Genomic DNA, 8,086 nt, shown 5'->3' with positions numbered 1-8,086 from the left:
GGGGCTGGGCAAGCGGCCGTTACACCCGCTTCCCGAACCTGCCGAAGAAGCGTCCAAGCCGCCAGCTGCGGCGGCCGCCCTCATTAGATTCGCAGCGGCGGTCCCTGATCGCAGTGTCCGCCCTATCCATCTTTGCTTATAATATTATCAATATTAATCATAAGGATAGTTATGACAGTAATAACACTATTATTATTATTAACTTTATTCATTTCGATAAATTGGATGGAGAATGCTGGTGAGCGGCCTATGCACCTCGACGAGGGGTAACAAGCGTAAGTAAGTAAGTAAGTAAGTATTATGGTAAGGAAGTTTTGGCACCGGATGTTCAACATTACAGTAAATTTCTCTTTATTATATTTTCAAACTATAATGACTTGTTTTAATTGTCGATAATTTCCACACATTTACAACGCTGAATGCTTTCTATCCATTCAGAGACTTTAATTATTTTTCCACCCGTAGAATATTGAATGCATGAATTTCAATAGATACGTTCCTCATCGCTTTTAAAAGTTGGGAAAATGTGTAGACAAATAAGAAGTTTCTCTATGAAACTTTCAGTAGTATACATCATGATAGATTGTAATCCCTGCATATTATCACGTATGTACATAAATTTACGGTTTGTAATTATCCAGTTTTGGGATAGTTGACAACAAAACGCTTTTTTGCAAGATCTGTACAGATGTAAAGTAAGTGATCTATACGTTTTGGTAGGCTGCCGTTATACTACCGCTACTACTAATAATACTAATACTATCATTACTACTACTTATGTGCTGTATGCTACTTATGTTGACAGATATAAGTAATATAGAACACTAATCAGAGGTGGAATGCCGGGAACCAGAAGACTGAGATCAAACTGAGGAGAACAGGAAAGAAAACAGAGATGAATTGAAATAAAAAAAGAATTGGAAGAATCATAAAGTATATTGAGGAAAGCTGATGGAAGATGCACAAATAATGTATTTAATGTATGGTTTTCGTATTTTACCAAGACACACTGAAACTTCCAAGAACAACATTTAGAAATGGTAGAGATCATTGAAGACTGTAGTGCTTCTGATGTCTCATTTACAGAATAAGTGTCGCGAATGTTTATTTGTGTATCTTACATCGTTTCAAACTTCATAACCATATGGAATTAACTAATTACTTACATTGTCATAATAGTAATAATAATAACTATAGTCTTGGTCAACAGTGATTCTCACTTTGAAACCATAATATAATTATGTAATAATTAATGGATTCAACTAAAAACACAACTTGTTACATCATTTGACTGAATTTATTTTCTTCATTAAAGTTATTGATTGATTAGAGTGTAATAGAAATCGGTTCCTCTCACAGTTAGTTTGCATTGACATCATTTCTTGGTTTTGTATTTTTTTTAAAACGTTCACTAATTACACAAATAATTCACCTAATGTAAAAGTTTAAACACTCGATTTGATGACCGAAGGTTCTGGTTACGAATCTTGCGAGCCGGACCGTGGATGTGCAATGCTGAGGAGTGCCATACTAGGACGAAATGGTCGTCAAGTGCTTCCAGGTTTTCAATGGTGGTCTAACATTCATCGATTCATGATCTCAATCAAAAAAAAACTTAATAAACTCCATAGCCCCATACTGAAAATAATTAACATTAAAAAAGGCTATCATTTAAGTTTGAACTAAACTAATCGAGTGGGGAACTTAAAATACGTCGACTTGATTTAGATTTTACTATGATCCATTGCATTCTGTGATCAGTACATCATAATATTCAATAAATTTTTCAATAGTTATTATACACGTTTGTGAAGATTAGTGAATGTTATTGGTATGACGAAACAAACTAAATTGTGAATCCATTAAGAACTAGAGAGCAGAGGACAGCTATTATGTCTTTATATAAGACTCTTTAGCACTATGCATCTAAGAGCCTACAGAGATCAAATCCATGACGTTCGGTAAAGTAGTGAATGCTGAACTACTAGGTCACAGAGCCGACAATCGATGATGTGCATCTCTAACTTAAGTTAGTTTGAGATTTGGGGTATTTGTCTCCCCCGACAGGAAACAGCTAACCAATGAGTTTTGGTTTACAGTGGATATCTAAATTAAGTTGATTCGTGAAATCAATAACATTTTTTTTAATAATCGAGAAAAAAACATTTAGTTTAAGTCGACCTCGCTGAGGTTAATATCATGACCATGGAGAAATTGTGGGTTGACATTGCTAAAGTATTCCAAACCAGCTGATTTCAATCCTGTCCTCATCTTGTTATGAGAGCAAACTTTAAATAAAATCATTTGGACCATGGACCATAGTCCAGCTTGGTCAATTGAATTCTATCAACATAACGGACAAGATAACCATGAGTTTGGTTACTGCTATTCAATCATCAACCCCACATTTAAGATTACGTTTGTGTAGATTATTGTGGAGATAGTTTTACGATTATGCTATGATTTCACACTTTTTTTAATCAATCTTAATAAACTACTCTTCAGGTTACATTGACCATAAAAAGTAGATTAAGGTTTTTGAAGATTAGAAAAAAGTCACGCTTGAAGTCACCCACATGTTACATAAAACCAGATTAGTCAGTATGATTAATTCGAATTATGAATGAAAGTGTAGGGTTTATATTTTAAATGATATATTATGTTCATGCCTTCTATATACCAGATTCATAACCAGAAAGTTAGCACGCCCCAAATTTAATTAAACAATAATGTAAAGCGATTATTTCATTATGCTATAATCTACATTCACGCACTCCACATGGCAACAATTTTTTGTTTCTATTTGTATGTAGTTACTTACTTACGCCTTTTACTCCCAATGGAGCATAGGCCGCCGACCAGCTTTCTCCAACCCACTCTGTCCTGAGCCTTCTTTTCTAGTTCTATCCAGTTCTTGTTCATTCTTCTCATGTCTGTCTCTATTTCTCGGCGTAATGTGTTCTCTGATCTTCCTCTTTTCCTTTGGCCTCCAGGATTCCATGTGAGTGCTTGCCTTGTGACGCAGTTAGATGATTTCCTCAATGTGTGTCCTATCCACTTACAGCTCTTCTTCCTGATTTCTTCCTCCGCTGAAATCTGGTTTGTTCTCTCCCACAGTAGTATGTTCCTGATAGTGTCTGGCCAACGGATCCGAAGTATCTTGCATAGACAACTGTTAACAAACACCTGTATCTTCTGGTTGATGGCTTTCGTAGTTCTCAACGTCTCCGCCCCATACAGTAGAACTGTCTTGACATTTGTATTGAAAACTCTGATCATGGTATTGCTTGACAATCTTTTTTGATTTCCAGATGTTCTCCAGTTGTAAATATTTTGCTCTCGCTTTGCCGATCTGTGCCTTCACATATGCATCAGATCCACCGTGTTCATCGATGATGCTGCCCAGATATGTAAAGGTTTTCACATCTTCCAAAGCTTCTCCGTCAAGTGTAATTTGATTGGTGCATATTGTATTGTATCGGAGAGTCTTCCTTTTCTCTTTGTTTATATTGAGACCTACTGCTGCTGAGGCTGCTGCTACACTGGTCGTTTTCTCCTGCATTTGTTGTTGCGTTTGTGATAGAAGAGCCAGATCATCTGCGAAGTCTAAATCGTCAAGCTGCATCCTGCCTGTCCACTGTATTCCGTGCTTTCCTCCAGATGTTGACGTCTTCATGATCCAGTCGATCACCAGGAGAAAGAGAAAAGGTGAGAGTAAGCAAATGGTTAAATGGTTAAAAAACGCTAACCATTTGTATGTAGTGATTTTCTTAAAAGATGAAGAGCTTGTCATTTCTACGAACTAATTAGAATGTTCATCTAGATATACTAAATTTAAACAGATGATTATCAGGAACAATTTAAGTATTAAGATACGCGAGTGACACTTACTTTGGGATCGCTACTCAGCCCTAAGGAAACTTGATAGAGCAGTGGGGTAAAAACAGTTATCCACCTCACACAATGGGTGAAAGGTTGCGCAATATCATAGATCAGTGGAAGTAGACATTAACACCGTTGGATGCTAGCTCAGTGGTGTAGAGGTCAAGCATTACACATCAACGAGTTCTAGAATAGAGTTTTGTATAGGGGGTTCGTGGATGTACATTGGCGAAGGATACCATTCTAATACAAACCGGCCGTCCAGTGCTTCCAAGTTTTCAACTATGATCTAGTTTAGATCAACTCACGAATTCAACCATGATAATAGAAAGTACATAGAAATCGTACGTGCATAATTAACATTACCCTCTAAAATTTATAAAAATAAGCACAACAATCATCATAGATCTGTTTTATGATATTTGACATTTTACTAACCCATGAACATATATGCACAAGTAAATGTTTTAGTTACTTCATTATAATGGAAGTATCATTTCTTCTGACGTCAATTAACATGGTAGAATTTAACATTTATGTTAATGCCAAATCCTTTTTCATACTCTTTAAATTAAGTGTTCAATTAACATACCATATTCATTATATATAAGAACTGAATACTTTGTTATTGCTATAGCACGTTTACATTGATAAAGAATGGAAATCAAACTATTTAGAGTGCTATCAGTCAAAAAACTACAAGAAGATTCAACGTGCTTTCAGTGTAAGACTTTTCAGGAGTTAGTATATTCATGATCCAACAAGAGCTTCGATTTGTAATATTCAAATATCATGACGAGTAACGTGATAATCAGAAACGTAATCGAGATCTGATATTATATTATCTTCTACTGGTAAGGATAAAATTGTAAATTATTCATGTATACTTTGAAGTGAGAATAACTGGTGAACAACTAAACATCAGTTGTGTGAGTATGTGCCAGCTGCTGTAAAAAGTTTCGAAAAGTATAACGCAGACCTTAGGACATCATCCTCTCTTAATTTCTGCACATCAACTTATCTTTTAGCCAGAGTGTGATCCACGCTTATTGATCACAATGGAGTTATAGTCAGCATGATATTGTTCAGTAAATTGGATTGATTAAAGTCGATCTATTGTGTTGAAATGTAATCACTAGTCTATGTAACTCGAAATTCCGATACGCCGTGTATGATTTCAAATGTTTACAGATGTAGAGGTGGATATTATTATAGATAGCCACTTAGCGAGAAGCTGACATTAATATCTTTGTCACTAGATGAATGAGTCAGTAATAACTCTTTTAAATGTGATTTTAAGTGACACAAACTTACATACCACTAACAAATACACTTTTCTAAGGAGTCCCACAAAGTATTAATTCTGTCCAGGTATGGCTTCGTGACATATTTTATCCATGCACCTGAAAGACAGTGATGAATTGATCTCTGTTTAACATTCACAGTAATCGACTTACCTACGAGTACTATCCTTATTTTTGTTGCTAAATCAAGTCAATGTTTCATTGTATTCACTTTTTAGTTTGATACACACATCAGTTGCACCACGGAGACGACAGATACATCAGTAACTAATTATCTAATACATTTTTTCTGTGTTAAAGAATGTCCAAACTTATGCGATACGTTCAGAATGATGGAGAAATGTAGACAATAATTTTGTCTGTAATAAAATTAGTTTTTCATAATGATAATAACATAGAATGATGAGCCTATTCACCATTAAATACCAATCTAATTTTGTCTTCGTCTTGAAACAGAACCATACACAACACAATGATTATGATTCATTAATTAATGACATTCTAATGGAGGGTAGTAGGTTTTGGTAATAATTTATCGATGTACAAGTTAATCACAATATTGTGATTTTTTTTTCTAGTCAGAATGTTGAAAGTGATCTATCTGTATGATATTACTGTTGAGGAAGATAGGTTATTAAAACTTGGTGTGAAGTTCAGAAGGCAAACTGTCTGGTAACAGAATGTCATCCAGTGACGATATACTATAGTGCCTATTGTAAGTATCGACTGTTAATCCCTCAGTTCTATGATAGGTCAGTCACAACCAGAATAGTCTAATGGTAAAGTCAGCGATTGGAGTTCCCGTCGCCAGTTGTTATATCGATTGCTTGAGTGCGCTGTTTATATGTGAACGTGATGATTCCCGCCAATGAGAGAGGTGTGAATTATCGGTCAGAGCAATGATACACGAAAAACCGTATGAGCAGTTTCGAGTACTTATCAGTCCTGCTTTCTGCCTACCCCAGCCAGTTAAGTCCAGAACACCAATAACAGACTCTGCAATATGAATCATTATTCTCAAACATACTGGGTTTATATACCAAACAAACTGAACACATCGTACCACAAAACATAAAATAACATTTGTACAAGATTCAGCCAAATGTGGCTGTGAATAGGGGAACAGTAATCAATAGACTGGGGATAACTCAGTAATGGTAAATCGTATAATAATAGTCTATGGGTCAAAATGAAGCTTATAATAAAAGGGACACGAATATGAATAGTTTAGTTACTTAACAGTTATACAATAGGAAATATACATATCATATTAGTCCATAAATAGTCCTCAAAGTTACGATTCATAAATCTCCCCAGGATATAACAGAAAGTTAGGTAGCTCATGTTCGCTCCACATAAGAAGCATTAGTTCCTACAAGATTGCAGATAAGCCTCGCAAACAAATGCTGAAGAACAAGAAATCCAGATAATGGTTTCATTCTGACTATCTCTAATCACTTCATGTGATATCCTCTCGTCTGTATCAGTATTAATAATTGATTTAAAGTTTCGTTTCTAAGTCATCAGATTGTTTCAAGGTCAAGTGGTATGATTCATATAACCTCACTTATGTTTATTCAGATAAATCCCACATCATAAACACTTTTTTTTCATTTCAATGGCTTTTTAGTTTTTGTCAACCCTATTTCTTCACTATCTCTTTTCCATTCCTCTAAATAACGAAGCTTTTTGAAAGAAAATAAACAACAAACAATAATAAATTCACTTAGTATTGTTTGTTTGAACCATCCCATTGATGTTTAGGGCTGAGATTGATCAGTTTCTTGTTGGTATATGTGCATACTGCGCGTATTGCCTCGATATAGCCTTAATTCACAAGCATGGTAAGCAAAGACGGATGGTGGCTAGCAGTGGAATCCAAGACACGCGTTTCGTCCTATTTCAGACTAGTCATATGGATGTACCTGTATCTCAGAGTTGACGCTCACTACACGACTCGAACCCAGTACCTTTGGCTTCAAATGCCATCGCGTTATTCACTCGGCCACTGAGTTCTGATAGCCACTTTCAGATGCAGATACATCCAGCTGACGAATCCCAAATAGGACGAAACGCGCGTCAAACTGGATTCCACTGCTAGCCACTATCCATCTTTGCTTACCAATATTATCTCTGTTTACAAATGAAATTGTATGAACAAATTATTCAGACAAACAAAAAGTCTATACAAATATTTAACATAAACTCATATTGAAAATACATGTATATGTGTTTTAACATGAACACATATAGACTCAAAAGGGTTCAATATGAATAAACTAAGAAGGTAAAACAAACAAACAAACAAACAAATACCTTTCAATTAAGTTAAAAACTATGTATAGTTCAAGAAAAGTTCACTGAACATTTGTACATTACACATTGAATTGTTCAATGGAACAAAAATCAATTCATTATGTTTACATTTTAAATGTGTTTTATATGTAAGAAAGTAAAGACTCAATGATGTTTGCATTGTTTTAATGCATTTCATATGTTGATTTAATCAAAATAAATACTACAATTAAATAATATCAATTTCATTAAGTATGATTAAGGTAAAACAAATCAATAAACAGGTTGTATCTAAGGTAGGATTGTCACAATTGATTGATCACTGAGTAGTGATCAATGTCATGCGTGCCAAGTCTGTCTTAGTGCTGATCAAACGCTATCAATGAAGTTGCAGTGTGGTCACTAGTCTAGGTGGCTAGACACTGAGTGCGCTATGTTGAGATAAGATGGTGGTTGGAGGTGGTAAACAGGAAACCCTGGACCTGGGTTTTGTGCTATATGGCACTTGGCACTTGATCGATAGCATTCAATCAGCACGAAGAAGGACTTGACACGCATGACATTGATCACTACCCAGTGATCAATCAGTTGTGATTATATCTCAG

The sequence above is a fragment of the Schistosoma mansoni genome, chromosome 5 (assembly GCF_000237925.1).
Source record: "Schistosoma mansoni strain Puerto Rico chromosome 5, complete genome".
NCBI classification, from domain to species: Eukaryota; Metazoa; Platyhelminthes; class Trematoda; order Strigeidida; family Schistosomatidae; genus Schistosoma; species Schistosoma mansoni.
The sequence above is the reverse complement of the archived record's forward strand: the minus strand, read 5'-3'. Positions refer to the sequence as shown.